Raw genomic sequence first — 23151 nt, 5'->3', positions numbered from 1 at the left:
TGTCCATTTCTTCCAGGTTGTCCATTTTATTGGCATAGAGTTGCTTGTAGTAATCTCTCATGATCCTTTGTATTTCTGCAGTGTCAGTTGTTACTTCTCCTTTTTCATTTCTAATTCTATTGATTTGAGTCTCATTGTGATTTAATAAGAAGTCTTAATGTCTAGTAGTGCAAGTCCTCCAAAATGTTGGTCTTCACTATATTGGCCTTTCACCTTTCCATATATATTTTAGAATTCACTTGTCAGTTGCCACAAAAATTCCTGTCAAAATTTTGGTTGGGATACATTGATTGTATAAAACAATCGCAGAGTCTACATTTTTACAATATTGAGTCTTCCAGTCTGTGCATATGGTGTATTCCTCTATTTATTTAAGTCTTCTCTAATTTCCTTCAATAGATTTTTGTAGTTTTCTGTCCAAAAGTAATGTACATGTTGTTAGGTAGATTTATTTTTAGGTATTTGGTGTTTTTTAATGCTATAGTAAATGTTATCTTTAAAATTTTTTTTAAATTGTCTTACTGCTATAAAGGAATTGTATTTGATCATCCTATAATTTTCTACATTTAGTTATTAATTGAAATTTTGAATTCTCTATATCCTCAATTATGCCATATGAAAATAATGACCTTTAATTTCTTACTTTCTGTTTTTAAATGTCCTTTTTTGAACTGTCTAGGACCTCCAGTACGATTTTGATTATTTATAAAGATAATGAATAGTTTTGTCTCCTCTATAGTGATAGCCCTAAGTTTTTTGTTTTTGTAGTTTATCGAACTAAGAAAACTCCTTTTTGTCTTTTTTATTGTTTGATTTTAAAAGTGTGTTGATTGCTTTTTCTGCAAATGTGGAGATGACTATATGATTTTTCTTTCTTTTTCTGATGATATAGTAAATCATGTTGATTGATTTTACAATATTAACTAGTTTTGCATTTCCTGAATAAACCTAACTTTTCTAAAACATTATTTTAAATTTGTTCTTATTTTGGTATGTATATATTTTTATTTATGCTCATGAGATTGCTGTTAGGTTCTGTTATAATCCCTATGCTACAGATTTGGAAGCTGAGGTGTAGAGAGTTTAAACAAATAACCAAAGGAAACAACCTAAATGTCCACCTACAGAGGAATGGATAAAGAAGATGTGGTAGATACATACAATGGAATATTACTCAGCCATAAAAAAGAATGAAGTAAGCCAGAGAAAAACAAGTATCATATGATATCACTTATATGTGGAATCTAAAAAAAATACATAAATGAACTTATTTACAAAACAGAAATAGAACCACAGATATAGAAAACAAATTTATGGTTATCAAAGGGGAAAGGGGTAAGGGAGCAATAAATTAGGAGTTTTGGATTAGCAGATACAAACTATTATATATAAAATAATAACCAACAAGGACCTACTGTAAAGCACAGGGAACTATACTCAATATTTTATAATAACCTATAAGGGAAAAGAATCTGAAACACTGAATCACTTTAATATAACTGAAGCCAGACAGAGAGTAAATGATTTAAAGTGAGGAAATTTGATTCAAGAATATATTTTCGGGCTTCCCTGGTGGCGCAGTGGTTGAGAGTCCGCCTGCCGATGCAGGGGACAGGGGTTCGTGCCTCGGTCCAGGAAGGTCCCACATGCTGCGGAGTGGCTAGGCCTATGAGCCATGACCACTGAGCCTGCGGGTCCGGAGCCTGTGCTCCGCAATGGGAGAGGCCACAGCAGTGAGAGGCCCGCGTACCGCAAAAAAAAAAAAAAAAAAAAAAAAAAAATTTCCATAAAATTAAATTATTAAAAAAGTTGCTGATTATGTTTTCAGAAAATGGTATAAAAATGATTCTGCTGTTCCATGAAGTCCCATATAATAAACATTATATGTTTGTATTTTTCTAGAGAGTATACCATTTTAGCAAGCATGATGGTTAATTTTATGTATCAACTTGACTGGGCCAAAGGATGCCCGGATGGTTGGGCATTACTAAATGAATAAAACTTTATTTCTGGGTGTGTCTGTGAGTGTGCTTCCAGAAGAGATTAGTACTGAATCAGTAGACTGAAAAAGAAGATGTTTCTCAGTCATGTGGTGGGCATAATACAATGCTTGGAGAGCCTGAATGGATCAAAAGGACAGAGAAAGGGTGAATTTGTTCTTTATTTTGAGCTGGGACATTCATCTTCTCCTGCCCTCAGACATCCACCCTCCTGATTCTTGGGCCTTCAAGCTGACTAAATCCCACCACTGGCTCTCCTTGCAGTGTCCAGCTTGCAGACAGCAAATCATGGGGATTCTCAGCCTCTTATACCTATTATATGTATATATTCTATTTGTTCTTCTTCTCCAGAGAACCCTAATATAGCAAGATTCTTTTTTTTCCATCCAGTGGTAGTACATTTTGACCACAGTTTACAAAACGCTAAATAATCTTTCTCTGTCTTTTTCACTCTCTTTCTACATGCACACACATTCATTATTCTTCAACCACACTGACCACTTGCTGTTTTCTGAATATGCCAAAGCCAAGGTGTGTCTGGTCATCACACGTGCTATTCCCTCTACCTAGAAATTCTTCCCCTAGACATCTGCATGGCTCAGTCCCTCATTTCCTTCATTCTCTGCAAAAATGCCATCTTATTAAAAAAGACTTCCCTGACTCATGCCACCTTCCTATGTACATTATTAACATCTACATTCAGAGCCATGCTCCTTCCTTCCCTGTTCATCCATTAACAAGTTTTCTTTATTTGTTCTTTTTACCTCTTTCCCACCTCCATAGGTGGGATATTTTAAATTCATCTTTCTAACTTCTCCAGAATAATGTGAACTCACTTAAAAGGCAAGGCTTTGCTCTGAATCCTATTCTTACAGCCGGGATAAGTGTCTGACATACTATAGACTGCGTTTTTTACAAATATTTGTTGTATGAATGAACGAATAAGTGAATGAATGAGTTTCTAAGCGTCTAAAGTTACCTGATTTCTCAGAAATTCCTGCTAATTATTATTTTTTCCTGTGAATCAAATCCTGAAGAAAGACAAGTTTGTTTCCTTCATCATTATCTCCTTTTTATAGCAATGATGTCAGAAGGTGTTGATAGATATTTAACGCATCTTTGAGAGGCATCCTGTCTATGCCCAAGGTAACTTGGAGGTGGAAGCATTTATCATTTGCCATATGATAAGCTTCTGTTGTTTGCTTGTGGTGCAGGAAGTTCTTAATGCCTACTTAATATGTAATATGCTTGAAAAATGAAAGATTATTGTTGATATTAAAGTAAGATACACAATATCATATGTGATTTGTTTCCCTCAATGTATGCCTGTTAGCTATATTCAACCCTGTCCTTCACACCTGGTCCTGAGATAAATGTAAAAGTAGGGTTCTGTATATAAATTGTCCATCTATCTACCAAAGTGATTTCTGGGGCCAAAGAAATAATTGTAATTTATGAGATACACTTGTGATAGTCATGAATGTTCAGCAGAGTAGATAGACTGGGTGGCATGACTTTGATTTTTAATTATAGGTCAACTCAGCTTAATTCCATAATGTCACTCTTCACCCTTCCTTCTTCCTTTAAACTGAAAGCTAAAAGTACAAATGAACTAACTTCTGAATGTCAACCTGAGTTCCAAGAACTAGATGTGCAATTCTGATCAAGTAATTTGACCTCCTGGGCTCTCTGTTTTCCTAGATTGGTCCGTATGATTTCTAATGTCCACTCTTAAATCCACAAAATGCAATAATTCTATATATTAATTATTAATCATTTATTAAGGGAACCAGTTTGGGGATTAGAAATTAGATGAGAAGAAATGTCTTAGTCCTAAGTTTCATGCATAAGTTTCTGACAAAAAGAGAAAGGAGGGAGAAAGAGAAGAAAGAAAGAGAGTCCTAAGTCAGAAATCTTTAAAAAAAATTCAACCCCAGTTTTTTAAAACACAGCCCCAGTTTTCCAGACCTTGCTTACTTGGGAGGACACATGGAGGTCAGAGTCACATAGTAACAAGTTTTGTTGGAGTTTTCCTTTAACCAGTGACCCAGAATCTCAATGTCTTCTTGAATATCATTCTTCCTCTGCATGAAGGTGTTTCTAAGACTTTCTAGGGAGTGTGCTAAGAGTGAGGAAGGAATTTGGAGCAAGGCTCCAGGAAAGTGGTTTTGGTGATGTCGACAGTAAGCGTAAAGTTTCCAGTAACTGGCAGAGTATGGTGCATTCAAGATGTGATGTGGCTAGAGCCTAAAGATTGAGAGTAGGGGAAAGAGACGACATAAGATCAGAAAGTTAGGCAGGGGCTAGATCCAGCAGGGACCTAGAGGACAGCTATTTTAGCTTTTACGTGCATTACTTATGCTCGCCATAAACTTAGGTAGGCCTAAGGTGGTAGGAAAAGTCAAGTGCCAAACATCATGCTGTATTTAGGGTGAATCTTTCTCCTGCCACCAAGGGTTTCCTTACAAGTTGAAGTTCCTTCTGGGTGGCTCCTTCTTAACTTAGTTTAAGAGGACTCCCAGAAAGTCCTAGACTTTGCATAGATTTCTTGAATATCAGCCCTGCTAACTCACTAGATATGCCCAGTCATATCAGAGCCAAATTTTAGGTACAAAGCAGAAGTATCTGTACTCAGGCCACATCATAGTAGAATTTCATACTCAAAATTTACGATGCTTTCAAGAATCTAAAAATTTATGTGTTATGTACACCTTGACTTCTAATCGGAGGTTAAAGATGTTTCAGATAAGGTTATCACTTATGTCTCTCATCAAAAATGGACTTTTAATTATCTCCTTCCCTATCTGCTTACTGATCCACTAATCCTAACTAATCTTATGACTCCTTCACGGAAATGAAGCCACACCCCTCTTGAAATAGGTCTCCTTATTAGTAGAAGAGGCTAGTACCACTGGGATTATTTTCAATCTCTCTGACAAAATATAGTCAAACCCTCTCTAAAGGGTTGACAGGGCAATAGCTGGCCTAATTGGAAGCTGATATTTAAAACAATAATATAGGTCTTCCATATCACCTTAAATGTGACTGACTTCATGCAAACATGTTGAGAACACACTGCTTTCCCATTAGAGCAGATGATCAAATATATTTTCGTATTACATTTATGCGGCAAGGCTAGTTAGTAAGGACCAACAAAATACTTGTTTCAGCCGCAGTGATAAAAACAAATGCTTCCAATTAGGAAACCTCCACTAAAAAAACCGATCATTCTAATGGAAGGAACACATTATACCGCTAAAGTTGTGTTCCAGTGTAAGATGTTTATTTGTGTAAAGGATACTTTATTTAGTAATACTAACGAAGCTTGAAGAGGAAGCGAAAGGCATAACAAACTGAAATACAGTATTAATTTTTTTGTAAAATATTTTATAAAACTTACCTTAGGTTGACTTAAGGGCTTTTGTTTTTATTTTTTAAGGGGAAGAATAATTTCTCCTTATTGGGCTCATTAAATGATATCAAACCATTTGTTGGTAAGTTCCAATTGGGTTAATACTGCATTTTTTGTTTCTAAGATTTGATTCTATGGTTATTTGAAGTAAACTTGTTAACAGCTGTATTTTTCATGAAAACAGCAAGTTTTAATCACAGTAATCCAATTATTTTTCAGGGAAACCCAGTTAAGGACACTTTGATTCCTGCTACATACCAGCCTAACAGATTTATTAACTAAGAGATGTATGTTAAGTAATTATGTAGGACCTCTCAGTGCAGATTAATTTGAGATTTAAATGCAGGATTCCTTTCTAATGCTGATGATATCAAGACAAATCACACACTGTTTCAACAAGTGTTAAAATTCCCAGCAATTTCTGTTAATCTATGGTAGAAATAGTTTAAGAAATAGCTTTTATGCATTGCGCTGATTCATTTGCCCGGAGTAGAAGCGTATATAATGTTATATAAGGCTAATCAGATTGTTAAAATAAATTTTCTTTGACGTGGAGATACAAATTACAACCCCAAGTTCAAAGAACAAATAACATTATTTTTTATTCTATTGACTCTTGGACAGTTTGTATGAATGACTGAGGGTCAATGACATCCACAGCAGGGTCAGAACTGCTTTAGCAGGGAAGGGTCTGCTAACTTGTACCTAAGGCTTACTGTGTGCCAGACACTTTATGTATATTAGCTCATTTAATTCTCACGATAACTCTCCAGGGAGAGGGGCTACCATTGTTACCTTCCTTCTAAAGATGATGAAATTGGGGTGTAGAGATTAAGTATAAACATGTGTCCAAGGATAGAGAGAAAGGGAGCAGAAGAGGGAAGATCTGAGCTCAGGACCTTTGACTCTAGACTCTGCTCTTCACCACTGATCTATTTATGCTCTCGGAATGGAAGTTGATTACTGCCATGCCCTCTCTGGGGCGGTAGTAATGTTTTCTGGACTTGTCTTGGTTTGAGAAGTTGGAAAGACACTTCCAGCTTAAGGTCCCCATGATTATCCTCAAAGCATCCCTAAGGATCAGACCCTCTCATCCTGTTTCCTGTCTTGGTAGAAGATGATGACAATCAGGTTAGTTCTCTAAACTTTGTGAAGGAAGAGAGGAAGGGGAGTTAACATGGACACTTGTTCAAGCTAAGCGTAAGGAAGAAAAGCTCTATCAGGACAGAATGACTGATAAATAATAACTTTCCAAATAATAAACTTAGAAAAAAAGTGAAAAAAAACTTGTTATATTTTTAGCCATAGTCTAGAATAATGGCTCTCTCTTAGAAGTTCATGTACCATCTAAACCAGGGTTTCATAACTTCAGCACTACTGATATTTTGGAATGTATAATTTTTTTTTTTTTTTTTTTTTTTTGATGCAGGAGGCTGTCCTGTACCTTGCAGGATGTTAACCAGCATTTCTAGCCTCTACTCACTAGGTGCCAGTAGCATCTCCAGTGTGACAAACAAAAATGCCTCCAGGCATTGCCAATGTCTCCTGGAAGCAAAATCATCCCTGGTTGAGAATGACATATATGTATTTGTGTGTATATAGTTGTGATCTAAGTAGGATGAAAGGGTTTTCATAACTTTAATATTAATATAATTTCTATGAATTTCTATATGTTTAGAAAAATGGGAGTTTTTTATTTCCATGCAGATTAGAATATTTACCTTTTAATTAGTTAATTGATCTTTGACAGAGTGATTGTCACATGTAAGATAAGAAAGATAGATTTTTTTTTTTCAGGGTATGGAATAATGAAGGTTAAAGCAACCTAAAATGGTAAAAAAACTGACTTACTGAGAAATCAGAAACAATTCAATAAAGATATTTCTAATCCAAGCAGAGTGGAAGGGTATCATATAAAAAAGTAGTTAAAGCTTGAAACATTGCATCAAGAAATAGTGACAATGGGAACTTTATCAACTTTCTTGATTAGTATCATGGCATGTCAGTCTGGGGCCCTATTTAAGATCAACTTAATTTTCTCATTTTTCAAAGAAACGGGGGTGCATGAAAGTTAAATTACTCTATGGAGTTCCTGGTGGCCGACATAGGAATGGAAGGTTGATCTCCTGATTCTCATTTCTACTAAACACAGTTTCGCTGGGGAATGCATGAAATCCAGGTTAGCTGTCAGGAAGAGCCTTCATTTCCCACCCGTGCAATCAAGGGCTCTATTTGCCTGCGTAACTCGTTTTTTCTTTCCTCTTTAATATTTCTGTTATATTGCTGTCACCCTATGTTTCTATTTCATCACTTAAGTTTTGTTTTGTAGGGAAGAGATTATAACATCCTAGTACCTAGCATGGTTATTTAATAATAAACTATTTTATGAACCTTAAGAATGATAGATTCCAAGCACTGGGGACTGATGCAGAGGCTTCTGTGAAGCTTCCAGATGACTCCTGTGTTTCCCCAACATGGAGAAAACTATTATTAGACGTTATTGTTTGATTTGATTGATTTTTCTGTCCTCTTTTCAGAATGTTTCCATGAGAACCAAACTCTTTTTTCCCTTGCTCAATCTTGGTTCTCTATGGCTCCACGTGGTAATTGGCAAATAGGAGACTCTTAATAAATGTATTCGCTGAGTGATGAAATAAAGTAGTGGATTTGCCAGGATGGACACAGTGGAAATTTTCAAAACGAATTCACATGCAATACAGTCTCTTGACAACCATTTACCAAACAGGGTATGTATTATAATGTGTAGAAACAGCAGACCACTCAGCCAGACTTGGATGCGAGTTCATTTCTGATCGTTATTAGCTACGTGACCTCAGTCAACTTGTTTAACTCCCGAAAGCCTAACTCCTGCATCTGTAAAAATGCATTATATTTTTAATACTATAAGATAATAATATAGTAGTTATTTAATATAGCAGTTACCTGAGTAGTATTTATCTCTTAGGGTTCTTATGAAAATTAAATTAAAGAATGAAGATAAATTGACTAGAACAGTGCTTGGCACCTAGTATGCACTTAATAATTGTGAGCTGGGTGGAAAGCATACTTCTATCCCACCTGGCTATCTTGCCAATAGACAAATTGTCATTGGTCAAACCCCGGGTTTGGGGGAAGAATTGCCATGTGGCAAGTCTCAAGATTTATACCAGGCAAGCCTCTTATTATTTCCAGCATCCAAGCTGTAGGCACCCCTGCTTTTTTTCCCTCCCTGCAGTAGGGTCGTGGCATGGTCTCCAGGCCAGGCCAGCCATCTTTATCCAGTGACTAGCTGTATGAATGGACTGAGAGCCGCCTTACAGGCCACTTATGCTGGATTCATAAATAGGATGAAGGAAACAGCCCTTTGAAATTCAGCCTGAGTCCCTTGATACTGCAGTGCTTTCCAGGGAAGTCCCTCATGAGGAAAGGTACTGAATGCTCAGTAATTATCCATAAAAAGGAATTCATTTTCCCCTTGGCTATTTTTTCCTCTGTGTCAGGGAACTCTAGAGAGCACCAAGGGTGAAGTACCAAGATTTTTGAGTTGCATCTATAGACCTTTTGAGTTCCATCTGTAGACCTTTTGAGTTATTCCACATGGAATAATTTGAGAATGAGAACACAGGATATCATTAGATGGTTAAAACAGCAGGCTGAACTGAATAGCGCCCCCTTCAGGAAGAGGAAGGAAAGGGAGGTAACACAGCCCAACCCAAGGAGAGCAGAAGGTGAGGTGTGATGTAACAGTCTGGGCAAATGTGGTCACAGATAATGGCTATGTTCTGAAGAGCGCTGGCAATGCTGAACTCAGTAGATTATAAAAATAATTAAAGTTTAAAAAAACCCTCCATTTGTTTCTTCTCAATCGTGGACATTTTTTTATGTCTCTGGAGCCACTGAGGGTAAGAGGCAAGAAGTCAACAATTTTGAGACTTAAACAGACTTGAAGAGAGAATTCATTCATTCATTCATTCATTCATGCATTCATTCACTCATCCCTTTATTTATCGCTTTAATGAATGTAGTGTGTTCCTTCTATGTCCCAGACAAGAAAAAAAAAAATGAGATACACATCTCAGTGGTGTCAATGCTCTTAACAAAAATCCTGAAGATAAAATATTTGGAAAGATTCTAGCAATTCAGAGATGGTATATTAAAAATAACTGAGCAGTAGCTGTTGCTGTAAAAGAAGCATGGGAAAGATATCACTATGCTTCTTTATTATTTCATAATTAGAAAAAATACTTTAAAATATCGGCCTAAGTTTATTGGTGTCCTGTGCAAGATTTAGATCTTCAACAAAGATTCTTTGTTAAGAGAATGATTTTACAGAGCTGACACTCTAAATTTAGTTGTAACTGCTCTATAAAATAGCAGAATGATAAAAAGAAATGTAATACTTTTAGATTAAGTTTCTATCACCCACTTATAACTGAGTGATAGATGATTAATTTTAGTTCATATTGTTGATTGGCTCTTTGTGATAATCGCTTTTTGATTGTTTTATGCAAATTAGAAATTGAAATTTAAAGGTGAGATTTATAACACTAGGAAGATTGTTATTAAGCCCTTAACAAAAGAAAATGTGTTTATAATTGAATTTTAATCATATTTCTCTGCAAAAAAACAAGTTCATATTTCACAATTAAATAAAAACTGCTTAGAACTAAGAAATTTTTTTATGAAATATTCTCATAAAAGGTAAGCTATACATACCTTAAACTTATAAAAGGTAAGCTATACAATAATAGAGGCAAGCTATACAATAATAGAGAATTGGGATTCGGGAAAATATGTCTCATTTTCTGACTTTAATAATCAAAATCACACATAAATTCCATAATTATAATAGCAATAATAACTGTAACTCACCTTTATTGATCACTTAGGGTGTGCCAAGTTTAGTGCCAAGCACTAGTCTACAAGTTGTTTTACTAATGTTCACCATAGCCTTGTGAGATAAATATTCTTCTTCTTCTCGTTCTACAGATGAAATGCTGCGCCACTAAGATGTTGAGTAATTTGTCCAAAGTCACACAGCTGATAAAGTGTGGAGGTTGGTTTCTCCCGGTCTGTCTGGTTCCTAAACCCACTGGATCAGCTATGCTTGATGGCACAGTATAGAAGTTGCTTTCTTTGACACTGTCAGCCGACATTTGCATTAAGGCGAAAAAAAGTCTTACTGTAATCCTTGTTTGATTTCAAAATGTGAAGAAGAAAATGGAGAGGAAATTAGACCCTGTCTCTTGATGAATCATAAATTCTATCTTAAAGGGATGCACCTTTAAGCTGTGCTTCCATATTGAAACACAGCTTCTCACTTAGCACTAAGCACTTACTTAATTCTGAGAACATCACGTCCAAAGCATATAGTCTGTCGGAGGAAATTTCCCTTGAGTGTGCATTATACAGGGGAAATCCCAGTTGTAACCCAAAATGAAATGAGATGAAAAATGAAAAATGAAAAAAAAATTCAGCTCTATTCTCCATTCTGCCCCACTCTCTCCATTTGGAGAAAATTTCTCAACATTCTCATGGTTTGAGCACATATTTAACATTTTGAGAAACTATTATTTGTCTTAGGCTAGAATATCCATCATAAATATCCTCTGTCCAATTATTTAGGACAGCTTCTGTTTCTTCTCACACTCTCTTCTTGCAAGTTCACTACTGTGATAGCAATCATACCCTCCAAAATGTAGTAATTAATACTTAATAATAGGAATGTAGGGAAGTTTATTTTTGGTCTCCCTTATTACAAAATGAAAGTGCTTTTCATTAAGATCTTGGGGGAACACTAGGTAGTGTGGCCGTTTTCTTGAATTTCCAAATCTAATTCCTGAAGAACTCCATCAACAGAAATCAACCAGTTGGAATTGTGCTGAGGATTGTGCTTTTCCCTTAAAGCTCCTGAATGAAGAATGCCCCTCAAAATGATGTTTTAGTCAGAGATCCCAAACTAGATAGATTTCCTCTCTTCTCATTATTCTTCAACCAATCAGAGATATTTGCGGTATACATACGTTTGGAGTGATAAGCCAGACAAATGTTAGGTTGATCGAACAAAAATGAAAATAGAAAATGGAGTTGAAAGACACTGGGAATTAAGATGAATGCTATAGGAATATGCCTTAATAAAACAACAAATTTATTTGTGTTACAACCCCAAATCTAAATTTATGAATAATGTATTATTTGGGTAATAATGATATTTGGAAATATTCAGAATTCAAATTTGATTTTCTATACTTTATAATATTTTCATGTTTAGCTTAGTTGATTCTTTCTCTCAATTATCCAACTGGACTGCAAATCAAATTTTTCTAAAACCGATTTTAAGGAACCTTTGCAAACTATTCTCACAGTTCCTATTTAAGAGGCTTAAGCCTCTTAAAATGTTCTTCCCCCAAACTAGTTTGAGTTCATTAACTCTTTACAAGTGCTCCCTGCCTCATTCCACATTTTACATTTGTTAATAGTTTCTGATACTTTCTAGTTGTAAGAACATTTTTTCTATTTTTAATGGGGAGAAGAAAAGATTGAGTATTGCTTTTTTTTTTTGAGTTGGAACATCTTGATTATATAATTTCAAGACATCACCTTTTGTGTTATGTCTTTCAATTTTCCCAAAAGTTATAAAATTTGCAAGATCGTAGAAAAATATAATTGTTCCTTCATGAAAACACACAAGAAAAGAACTGATGTAAAATATTTCGTTCTCTTTCCCTGTGAAATAAAGCAACCAAAATGTATTGGCCTTCTTTTTCTAGCTCTGAATAAGTCATTTGTTTCTGGGATATTTGGAAATGTTAGCCAGGTGCCAGTGCTTCTACCCACAAGATGGAGAAAATTCCTATCAATTTTGAGTTATGACTGTCATTTTGTTCTTGAGAGACCTACATCTTTATCAAACTTGTAAAAATAAAAGAAAATAAACAAACCTGTAGATCCAAACTCTTGAAAATAAGTTCATAAAGTCATCGACATGTGATAAGATTTGAAATTCTAGAAGGATCTGGCTCCTGGTCCCCTTCCCCAAACTCTTGCTACCCGTCCCTGCTCAGAACCGGGTCAACATGCTGTGTTAACTCTGTGTTTTCTCCATGTTAGTTACATCTTTCTAATTTATGGTTTTAAGTCCTATTGAAATGCAAGGACATCTTTTTTTTTTTTTTATTGCAAGAAAACGATGCATTTACTTTGCAGATGTAGTACAATGGTTGCTGCAGAGTGTGGACATGATTAATGTCACCTTAAAGTGCTGTCTGGCCCAGTTTTGCTTGTTTAGGATGTAGCCTCATTAAGACGGAATCCCATCTTACTTTCCAAATGAAGAATCTGGGAGAAGATTTTGATAAGGTAATAAGAGGTTGGGAGTGGATTTAACTCCCTGAAGTTTCAGTAGTGATGCCAATGAAGAGGTAGGAGGGCACTGAAGGAGGAGAGAAACACTGAACACAGACATCTCACCCTGTTTACCAGTTTGCTTCAAGCAGCTTTGGCAGAAGTCCTCACTTATTTTCACCTAACTTGTTTACAGTTTTCAACCCACATTTTAACCTCACCTCAACTTTCAGATTGCCTCTAAGACACATAATTATATAAATAAGAACATCTAACAACAAACTATTGGGTCCCAAGAAGCTAGGGTGACAAATGACAGTCCTGGATTGATACAATTGTGAATTTCTATGTTTAAAACCTCATCTCTCATTTAAACTCTGTTGATTCTGTCTTTGCAGGCAAGACTTTTCCACAGCGGTTCAAAATATACATAGTTAATGCTTCTATTAAGACAAGCTTTTTAGGTGAGACTGAGTTGTTATTTATTCTTCACCCACACTATTAGCATATTAATGGTTGGGTATTTTAAACATAAGTAAATAAAGTCTCTTTGTATCCACTGAATAATATATCACATTATTATCCACATATAATATATACACATATATACACAATATACACACCTATATGTAATACACATGCATATAAATGTGAAACAACCTTCTGTTTGTCTTATTAGCTTTAATAGCTGGTAACACATGATCTCTTATGAGTCTAAGATTGTTAATATTATTTCTCACTTGACAGAGGCGTTACCTTGGATAACCTATCCCCACACAGAGTTTTATGGCCTGTTTTCCAAATTACTCTGAAGTGAAAACCACAGTGGAAATATTCCAGAATCACATTCCTGGCTCTGGAACACAATGCCTTGGTGGTTTGCCAATTTTCTTTTCTTCATCATTCAGAATACTTTATAAAAATGTTTTTATATGCCAGTATTGAGTACTGGCACTGATGTCTTCTCCTTTAAATTCATTGCTGGCAGCTACCAAGATAATTAGGAAGAAACATATAAGTATCAGTTGAACAGTACATCTCAGTCTAGGAGATCTCGCATTACCTTAGATAGGTCATTAATTTGTATCATGGAGAATCCATCTAAAATGCATGGTTAGAGAGTAAAAGAATGAATCAAGACTTACAGGAACTTGCTGCTAGAACAAGATGTTACTGCCAATTTAGGGTCTTACCAGGGTAAATTTTTCAATGTCTCAGTAAGTTTCACTACAAATGTCATCAAAAAACGTTTAAGAATTCTGTACAACACCCTCTGCAGCATTTAAAGAGTGCTGTAGAAAGGAAACAATGCAAAGAACATATATTCTATGATTGACATATAGCAATTATAATACAGTCACATTAAAAAGCATAAAACATGACTATGTAAAGTACATTCAAGAATGCAAAAAAAGTTTTAATATTAGGATATCAGTTTATCTACTTACATAACTTGTCTTATTAATAGGTTAAAAAGAAAAAAAAACAGGCAACTCACTTGATCGTTATTAAAGACATTTGACAAATTTCGTGACGTTGGAATGTTTCATGTGGGAAACATTTTTTGAAATGGTCATATATGTTTTCTTAATAGAATAAGAATAACCAAATTCAACCAGTGATTTGCAGCACAGTAGAAGGATTTTATTTAAAATAAAAAACAAGACACGAATGCCAATATCACCATTACATTTAACTTTTTCTCTCAAGATCCTGTTCGTCCATTCGGAAACAACAGCAACAACAAAAAAAAGAGGTGTAATCATGAGAAGAAAGGAGGCAAAACTGTCAATATTTAATTTTTTGATTGTATATATACAGACCACAAGATAACCAGTTGGGTGGAGGGGGGGTGTTACAACTGAGTTCAACAAGGAAGTCATTTACAATTTAATTTACAAAACTTTTAAATTCCATTTTGATTATAACCAGTTAAATATAGTAGAAACAAAAAATGAAATGCTTAATAATAACCAAGGCATATGTGGTACCTTCATGAATAAAATTATAAAAAAGTTATTGAAGCACATAAAATAAGAATTGAAATACAGGGAGTTGTGAGTTGTTTTTCCAAAGATGTCAATTTTCTTTGAATTAATATATAAATGTAATTCAGTCCTAATAAAAATCTTCCTTCTTTCTGGAATATGATAAAATGATTCTAAGGTTGATCTGGAAGAGTAAATATCTGATTATAGGCAAACATCTAAAAAAGTCGAGTACTGAAGGGGATCTTAAAATGCATTAGAAAGCCATGGTAATCAGATTTTGGCACTGGGAATAAATGCAAAGGAATAAGAAAATTAAAATCCAGCTTTGTGCTGCTATGATAGTCCCCAAGTACATATTGAAAAGAAATATCATTTCCTAGGTATGATTATTATTCACTTCAATTCCATTATCCTGTGGCTACATACACAACCAGTATTCATTGGAAGATGTACAGTTCTTGCTATTGTATCCGACAAGCTATTTTTCTTGGTATAATTGGACAGGTTATATAGATGCAAACAAACACTACTTTTTAATGTCAAAAGTGTTAATTTTTAGTCCCTTTTCCTATAAAAACCCATACATTTCACAAGTAATTGTTTCATAATTTTTGAATATTTTAAAAGCAATATATATAAGTAACATGTTTAGAGACAAAATAGAAATTAAACACCTTTACCTACCCTAGGATAATCTTTCTTTTTTCATCATTGACCATCTGAGGGGCTAAAATTAGTATTTTGTTCTTTGTATTTTGTAGTTAACTACCAATGAGCTTGAAATTTTGCTTTGTGGGCTACTTGTGTTTTCCTGTGTGAATTATATGCTTCTATTTTTAAGGCATTTTTTCCAATCTAAGTTTTTTTATTTAAAAAATTGATTTTTAAAAATATATCTACATACTAAGACTATTAGACCTTTGTTTTTCAAACACATGGCAAGTATTTTCCCATACTGTCTTTTTACTTTATTTATAGTGAATTTCATCATAGAGAAATTTTAACTTTTATGTAGTGAGATTTATTGCTCTTTCCCCTGTGCCTGTCATGCGTGATGATAGGACCTTCACCATTCTTACATTCACTTACACTTCTGTTTGTAAACTGGTGGTTTCATTGTCATATGTAAATCTTTAATCCATTTGGATTTATTATAGTGTAAAATATGAGGAGGGAATATAACTTTATTAGTCTGCTTTCCTTCTATTTGGAAATATGATGATTATATGATCAATATACTTTTATATATATTAATATATAACATATTTGATATATATTTATGTATTCAATATAATATAATATGTTTATCAATACTAACGTGATACATAATAATATACACACATGAGTTAAACTCTGTAATATCTTCCTTTCTTCCCTTGTAGTGCTACAGCAGGCGGAATTTTACTGCTGAGCTTGTGAGGGAGAAAGCAGCTTCCAAGGGGGCCCAGGAGGACATATACCTGCTGTATTTGAAAAGCAAGCAGCCAGGATTTTGAATGGTATATTGCAGCATATAAGGCTTTCTAAATAAATCAAGTGTAGAGCTGATTAATAATATTTCATGTAAATACATAAGCAAATTGTAATTTACCTTCATATGAGGTATAATTTGTTACAACCTAAAAAGAAGTGTGAGGAGACAATTCAGAGGAGAACCTTTAGCTTAATGCTTAACTGCCAAGCCTTGTGCAAGCTACCATCAGAGATATCTGACACCTCCTGTGACCAAAGCACATACTTGACATGTTTTAAGTTTCCTAAAGCCACCATTTCAAATTGAAGTTGTGAACCTGAAGGTAGAAAGATTGAGAGTGGACCTAGAAGACTTCTATTCCCAAGTATTCTATTCCAATTTCTCGGTCTGCTTTATCACTACCATGATCATTACCTTCACCGCCATTGGCAGTTAGGTCTCTCCACTGTTCCATGAGGAAATCTCAGGTGTCAATAACGAACGAACGTACACTAAACAGTGTCCTTCATTACTATTTTGATATATGCAAAATATTATTGATATTATTTTTAGTTAAGGTATTACCTAAATCAAAGTGCTTTATGTGGACATAGACATGTTTGCTTGGTGAAATTTTGACTGTCCCAATTTTTGTTGATGTCCTTTTCAACAGGTTCTCTTACCAAAGTGAAGCTTAAAAGGTACCACTTTACTCAAGTGATCAAAGTAAACATTATCAGTAATGGGACAAATCTAAATTACTGATATGACATAATGTGAACAACTCAGCATCATTGCTGTAATGTTATACATAATACATAACATAAATCTAACCATAAGAAAACATCAGAATGGCCCAAATTTGAAGGACAGTCTACAAAATAACTGGTTTGTAATCTTTAAAACAGCCAAAGTTCTGAAAGTCAAGGAAAAATGGAGAAATTATTCCAAATTGAAGGATATTGAAGAGATACGTCAGCTAACTGCAATGTGTCATTCTGAACTAGGTTTTTTGTTGCTGTTGCTGTTGTTTTTGTTTTTGTTGTTTTGCTATGAAAGTCATAATTATGTTAATTGGAAAACCTGAACTGGGGTCTGAAAGTTAGATAGTACTAATGATATATCTGTGCTAACTATCTGGGTGTGAGGGCGGTAGTGTGAATATGAGGAAGAATGTCCTTGTTTGTAGAATATAACAGTGAAGAGTTTAGGGGTGATTAGGGTGAAATTTACTTTCAGACGGTTTAGAAAAGACAAGATCTTCCTATAGTACTCACAACTTTTCTGTAAGTTTGGGGTTACTTCAATTGTTTCAAAATAAAATTTAAAAAGAAATAAGCATGTTTGACAGTTAGGCAAATTATTAAGATGTAGTTATTGATTTTCTACACTTATGCCAGCATTCTGCCATGACTTTTCAATGATGGAAGTGTATTATTTAAGATATGCTGGCCACCCTGGAAGAATTTAGTCTATTTGAGTATATCATATCTGAAATAGAATCATTGAAAGCTAATGAAGTCCTATTCTATATTTTCAGTAGACATTCAGAGATTGACTGATGTATGTAGAAATCAAAGAGAGTGCCTTTGGGGAATATTTTGCATAAAACATTCTTTGAGTTAACAGGAAACCTCTCTTGCCTGCATTACTGAACTGTGGTTAAGCAAGGGGTAAAATGCAACGATGATATTGGGTAGGTGAAAATACATGATTGGCCAAGAATTGTCAGCTGAGCTACTAATTGTAGCAGCTGGGCTCTGAATAGAAGCTTGTGGATATAGAGTCAGCAAAATCCAACACTCCACTTTTACATTGAAATAAGGCACGTACAGATGCTCATTATTCCTTTTCTTGTCTGTAGGACACCAAGTGTTTTAGATGACTTTCAGAGCAGCACTGTAATATACTATCATGCCCACCTCTTTCAAATCTTGTCTTTCGTATGGTATGTGAATGTCACATTGGTTTTTAGATTCATGAGGATCTTCGGACAATTTCTTTGTAAAAGGATTAAAGCATTTCCAGAGTCTGTGTCAGCTGACTTGTACTGGAAGGTCTCTTGAATAAAGATGGTGCTATTGTTTGATGTGAACTTAGCAAGGCCAGGCTAACACATCCTCCTACCTGGCGTATGTCCATTTGCATACCACGTTGAATGTTCTCCCACCACTATGCTCCTTCATTTCACTGCTTGCACTCAGACGGTCCCTCAGCTTTCAATTACTTTGACCAGTACAAAGTGGTTCCCAACACTTGTGACATATGTAAATTTGATGGTGAGTTTTAATAAAAACCCACAGATGATTCACCAAAAGAAAAAAAAAAGTGAATTAACTGGCTTGGGAAGCAATCCAGTTATTGTTATTTTTAAATCTTCCCTGAGCTCTGAACTATAATCAGAGCTGAACATTGGATGGATTGGCTGGCAAAGGCCTCCTAAGAAATCGACCTGTTTACCCATCTTGTTGTACTGCTCAAACGACTGTTAGCATGTTAAACTATTTTTGGCCTAATGGATCTAGTGTACTCAGATTGTGTAGGAACTTTGAACCTGCTCTGAAGGCAGGGAAGGAAATGATGTTGAGAAATCAGGTAAGAAGAGGCAATATTTTCAATGATTCTATCTCCTGGACTGACTTTAAACAACGAGCACAAATGTGAAGTAACTGAGCACAATAATGTAATATTCGCTCTGAATGACCTTGTCTATTAACATAGCATCTAACATGAGCCATGTCCTATAATACACTTTTAGAAATGAAAGTTGAACGAGATTCAGTCTCTGCCTTCATGAACCACACAGCAGAGTAAAAAAAAGAGGCAAAATAAATACCTTGAAACTGAGACATGGGGCAAAAGAGAAATGCAATGTGGGACAAGGAAATAGGGTATTTGGTGACAAATATGGAAGAGCATTTTTCTCCCTGAAAAGTTAGATTTTTGTAATTTTTTTCTTTTTTTTTAATTACCATGGTAAATTCCCTACAATTCTTACTTTTACTGCAGTATCACTAGCCCCTTGTTTATAATTTTTTCTTCTTTGTTTGCTTATTTTTACTTGCTAAATAACAGAACACCATGATCTGGGGCTCTTAACTTTATTTGAATAAAAATGTTTATTTATGAGAACTTAAAAAACAAATGGGGTCAGTTTCAGTTAATTCCCTCGAGGCTTCAGCAATAGTTAATTGTTTCCATCCTAGGGCAATTACAGCCAGCATTTCCCAAGACTATGACTTGGAACTTTCCCAGAGGTGGTTGATAGGACAAACTCCAACAAAACGTTCCAAGTCAAACGAATCTGGGGAATTCTGGCCTAGGCGAAGTTAAATACGTTTATTTACCTCAGGACTACCTAGAACCTTTAATGCACTAGTGCACAATATAACTCACCAAGAAGAGAATATTTTTTTCAAGGTTTCTCAAACATAGTGAGCCAACGACCCCTTTTTTCCCCAGAGCTAACAGTAACACAGCCCTGTTTCCTTCCAGTTACCTCTTATGAAAGACTATAATTCAAATGTTGCTCTATCAGAGAGACTTTTGCCCACTCCCCTATCTAAATTAATATCAGACTTGCGCCAATTTCTACCCTCTTACCTTGCTCTCACTTTGTTCTTCATAGAACTTACTAGTACCCGGCGTCCTTCCTGTCTGTATCTCATTCCCCTTTAGAATTTAAAGCCCGTGAGAATAAAGCTCTGTTGCTCCTCCATCCTTGCCACAGGGTAAATACTCAAAACATATTGGTTGACTGAGTTTGTTCCTGCATCACCACCTTTAGTGCATTGCTTTTGTTTCCCATGGCCATAAGATGGCTACTCTCTGTCCAGGCATTATGACCGTGTTCTAGACAGAAAGCAAGACAAATGATAAAAGTCTTGTGCCTGCTGGGGCTGTCCTTCCTGTTTGGAAAAACAACAATTTTCCGAGTGGTTTTACCTTGTAGATTTCCGCTTGTATCTCATTGCTATAACTGTGTCATCTGACCACCATGGGCTGCAAGGGATTCTACCAAGGTGAGTATTTTAGCTGGGTAAACACCCTTTCTGAACGAAATAGGATTTCTGCTAATAAGGAATAAGGCTACACTGGGTATAATGTAGGTCACTAGCAGGCATCCTCACAAGCTCTAGGAGACTGTGATTGTCACGTATTTGGCTTCACTCATGTGACTTGTTTGGCTCCTATAGGCATTTGAGTTTGCAACATTAAACTAGTGATTTCTTAAAATTATTCCCAGTCTTTAAATTTTATGATTTTATATAGGTAACCAACAAGGGCTTACTGTATAGCACAGGGAACCATACTCAATATTTTGTAATAACCTATCAGGGAAAAGAATCTGAAAAAGAATATATATATATGTATATATATATATATATATATATGCATCACTTTGTTGTACACCTGAAACTAACACAGCATTGTAAATCAACTGTACTTTAATTAAAAAAAAGAAAAAATAATTTTATGATTTCTACATTTCCAGTAAATGCCTTTGATTTATCTGTATACAGAAGATTTTCATGTGTTGGGTTTAAATTATTAAGTTGATTATTTAAGGGAAAAAGCTTTCTTTTTTTTTTTTTTTTTCCTGTTTAAAAAGCCCAACACTTCCAGGTAATGGTCAGCTCTGTTCTGAAGTCATTCTTGGTCGTGTTCACTGAAGTTAAACAAATGCTCTGGAACAAGTGAGTGTCCCTCCCCTGGGAAGGTTTGTCATGCAATCATCACGAGTCCTAATCACAGTCTCAGGAACAATGATGACGCTGTCACTAGGAGGTCAGAAGAGGAAGCTGAGCAGCTCTGAATTCTAAGCCAGAGCAAGAATGACAGAGGACGCAGAAAAAAAAAAAAAATCACACTCGCAAAAAATGAAATGAAGACACACAAAGAAAACACTTTGTGAAATGGGTTGAAAATTGGAACATTTTGTTCTATAAAATATCCTGTCACCTTCTAACAATTTTCCGTTTTGCTGTTTGATAAGTGACAAGTTTCACATTGCACAGGTGGCCAATTCCACTAGTTCGTTGAGCCCTATCAGTATCATTTATCAGAGGCAGCAGAGAATGCTGCACTGCACTAGAGACATTCATTCCAGTCGGGTCTACATTCCTGACTGGCCAGTGGACTTCAGGATGGGTCAAGAGGAGAGGTTGATATTTATTGAGTGCCTACCATTTTCACACTGATCATATTATTTATTTATTTATATATATTTTTTGCAATAACCCTGCTAACCTATTGCAAAGGAGGAAATTGAAACACAGGGTATAAATTTAGGTAAATTACTTGAACTTGCTGACTTTCCATTTTCTCTTATCTTATTGGCATTGGACTGGATGACACCCTTCTTTATTCATTTAATGACCGTGTAATTGTCAGCAAACAACTGAATTTCTTTAAAATTTAGTTTTTCTCATTGGTGGAATGGAGATAATAATATCTACCATATATGCTTTACAGGGTTTTCATAAAAACAAATAAAATAATTATAGGCAAAAGTGCTTTTCATGCTGTCAACTATATGTAAAATTAAGTTAATTTTAGGACTTCCAATTTATGCTTTTATTGTGTTTTCACCAAAAGTTTATAACTCCATTTTTGTTTATGGTATGAGGTACAGGGCAAAGATTTATTTATTTTTTTCTCAGTAGGGATATTCAATTAACCCATCACCATCTTTAATCAATGCCAACCCCCCATCCCACTGTTCTGCAGTGCTGCCTTTGTAATAAGTCAGGTGACATATGTCTACAAGTCTGTCTTGGGATTCTGTTTTGTTCTATTAATTTGTCAATACCTGTATTGATGCCACATTGCTTTAATTACTATACCTTTAAAATAATCCTTGACACCTAGTATTGTTAGTCTACTAGATTTGTTCTTTTTTCAGATTGCCTTAGAATATCTTCACAGTATTCAGTTTACCAATCCCCAAATATGGGATTTCACTCCATTTATATGTCTTCTTTAACTACTCACAATAATGTTTTATAGTTTCCAGTGAGATCTTACATATTTTTCCTTAGATTTATTCCTATGTGCTATTTTTTAAAATGCTTTGGTAAATATGATTTTTATTTTAAATTTCCCCTTTTTTTTTTTTTTTTGCTGCTGGTATATAGAGATAGATTGAGGAGTTTTGTTTGTTTGATTGTTTGTTTTTTATATTGACCTTGTATCCAATACCTTGGTAAATTTACTTCTTAATTCTAGCAGTTGGTTTGGAGATTATTTGGATTTTTTATGTACACATTTATGTCCTATATTAATAATCATAGTTCTAATTTCTTCTTTTCTAATTCTTATGACTTTTGTCTCTAATTCTTGCCTTTCTGCACTGCCTAGAACAGGTAGTTCATTTTGAATAGAAGTAGTGACAATGGGTGTCCTTGCTTCAATCTCAGTATCAAGGGGGATGTTTGCAATATTTGATTAATGAGTATTGTATTTTCTTAGGTTTTTAATAGATATCCTTTATCAGATTTAGGAAGTTCCACTGTGGTGCTAGTGTGCTGAGAATTTTTTAAAACTACTTAATCATCTTTTTTAAAGTCTCTAACTCTTAAATAATCGAACAGCCGAAGAACATCATATATATGGTGAGAGTTTGCGATGTAAAAGATTCAGACAGGGAAATAAAAACCGTAAAGAACATGTATTGCCAGATTGTAAAGATTCACCAACTGACTTACACAGTGAATGAAATGGAGCCCACACCACCACACCAATTCATAACACTGTGAAATTTCAGAAGGCCAGTGACAGGGAAGATTCTAAAAATTTAGAAAGAAGGAAAGAAAGAAAGAGAGAGTGAGAGAGAGAGAGAGAGAGAGAGAGGGAGGGAGAGAGAGAGAGAGAAAGAGAGAAAAAGAAAGAAAGAAAGAAAGAAAGAAAGAAAGAAAGAAAGAAAGAAAGAAAGAAAGAAAGAGAGAAAGA

This window comes from Physeter macrocephalus, chromosome 2 (genome assembly GCF_002837175.3).
Source record: "Physeter macrocephalus isolate SW-GA chromosome 2, ASM283717v5, whole genome shotgun sequence".
Taxonomy (NCBI): Eukaryota; Metazoa; Chordata; class Mammalia; order Artiodactyla; family Physeteridae; genus Physeter; species Physeter macrocephalus.
The sequence above is the reverse complement of the archived record's forward strand: the minus strand, read 5'-3'. Positions refer to the sequence as shown.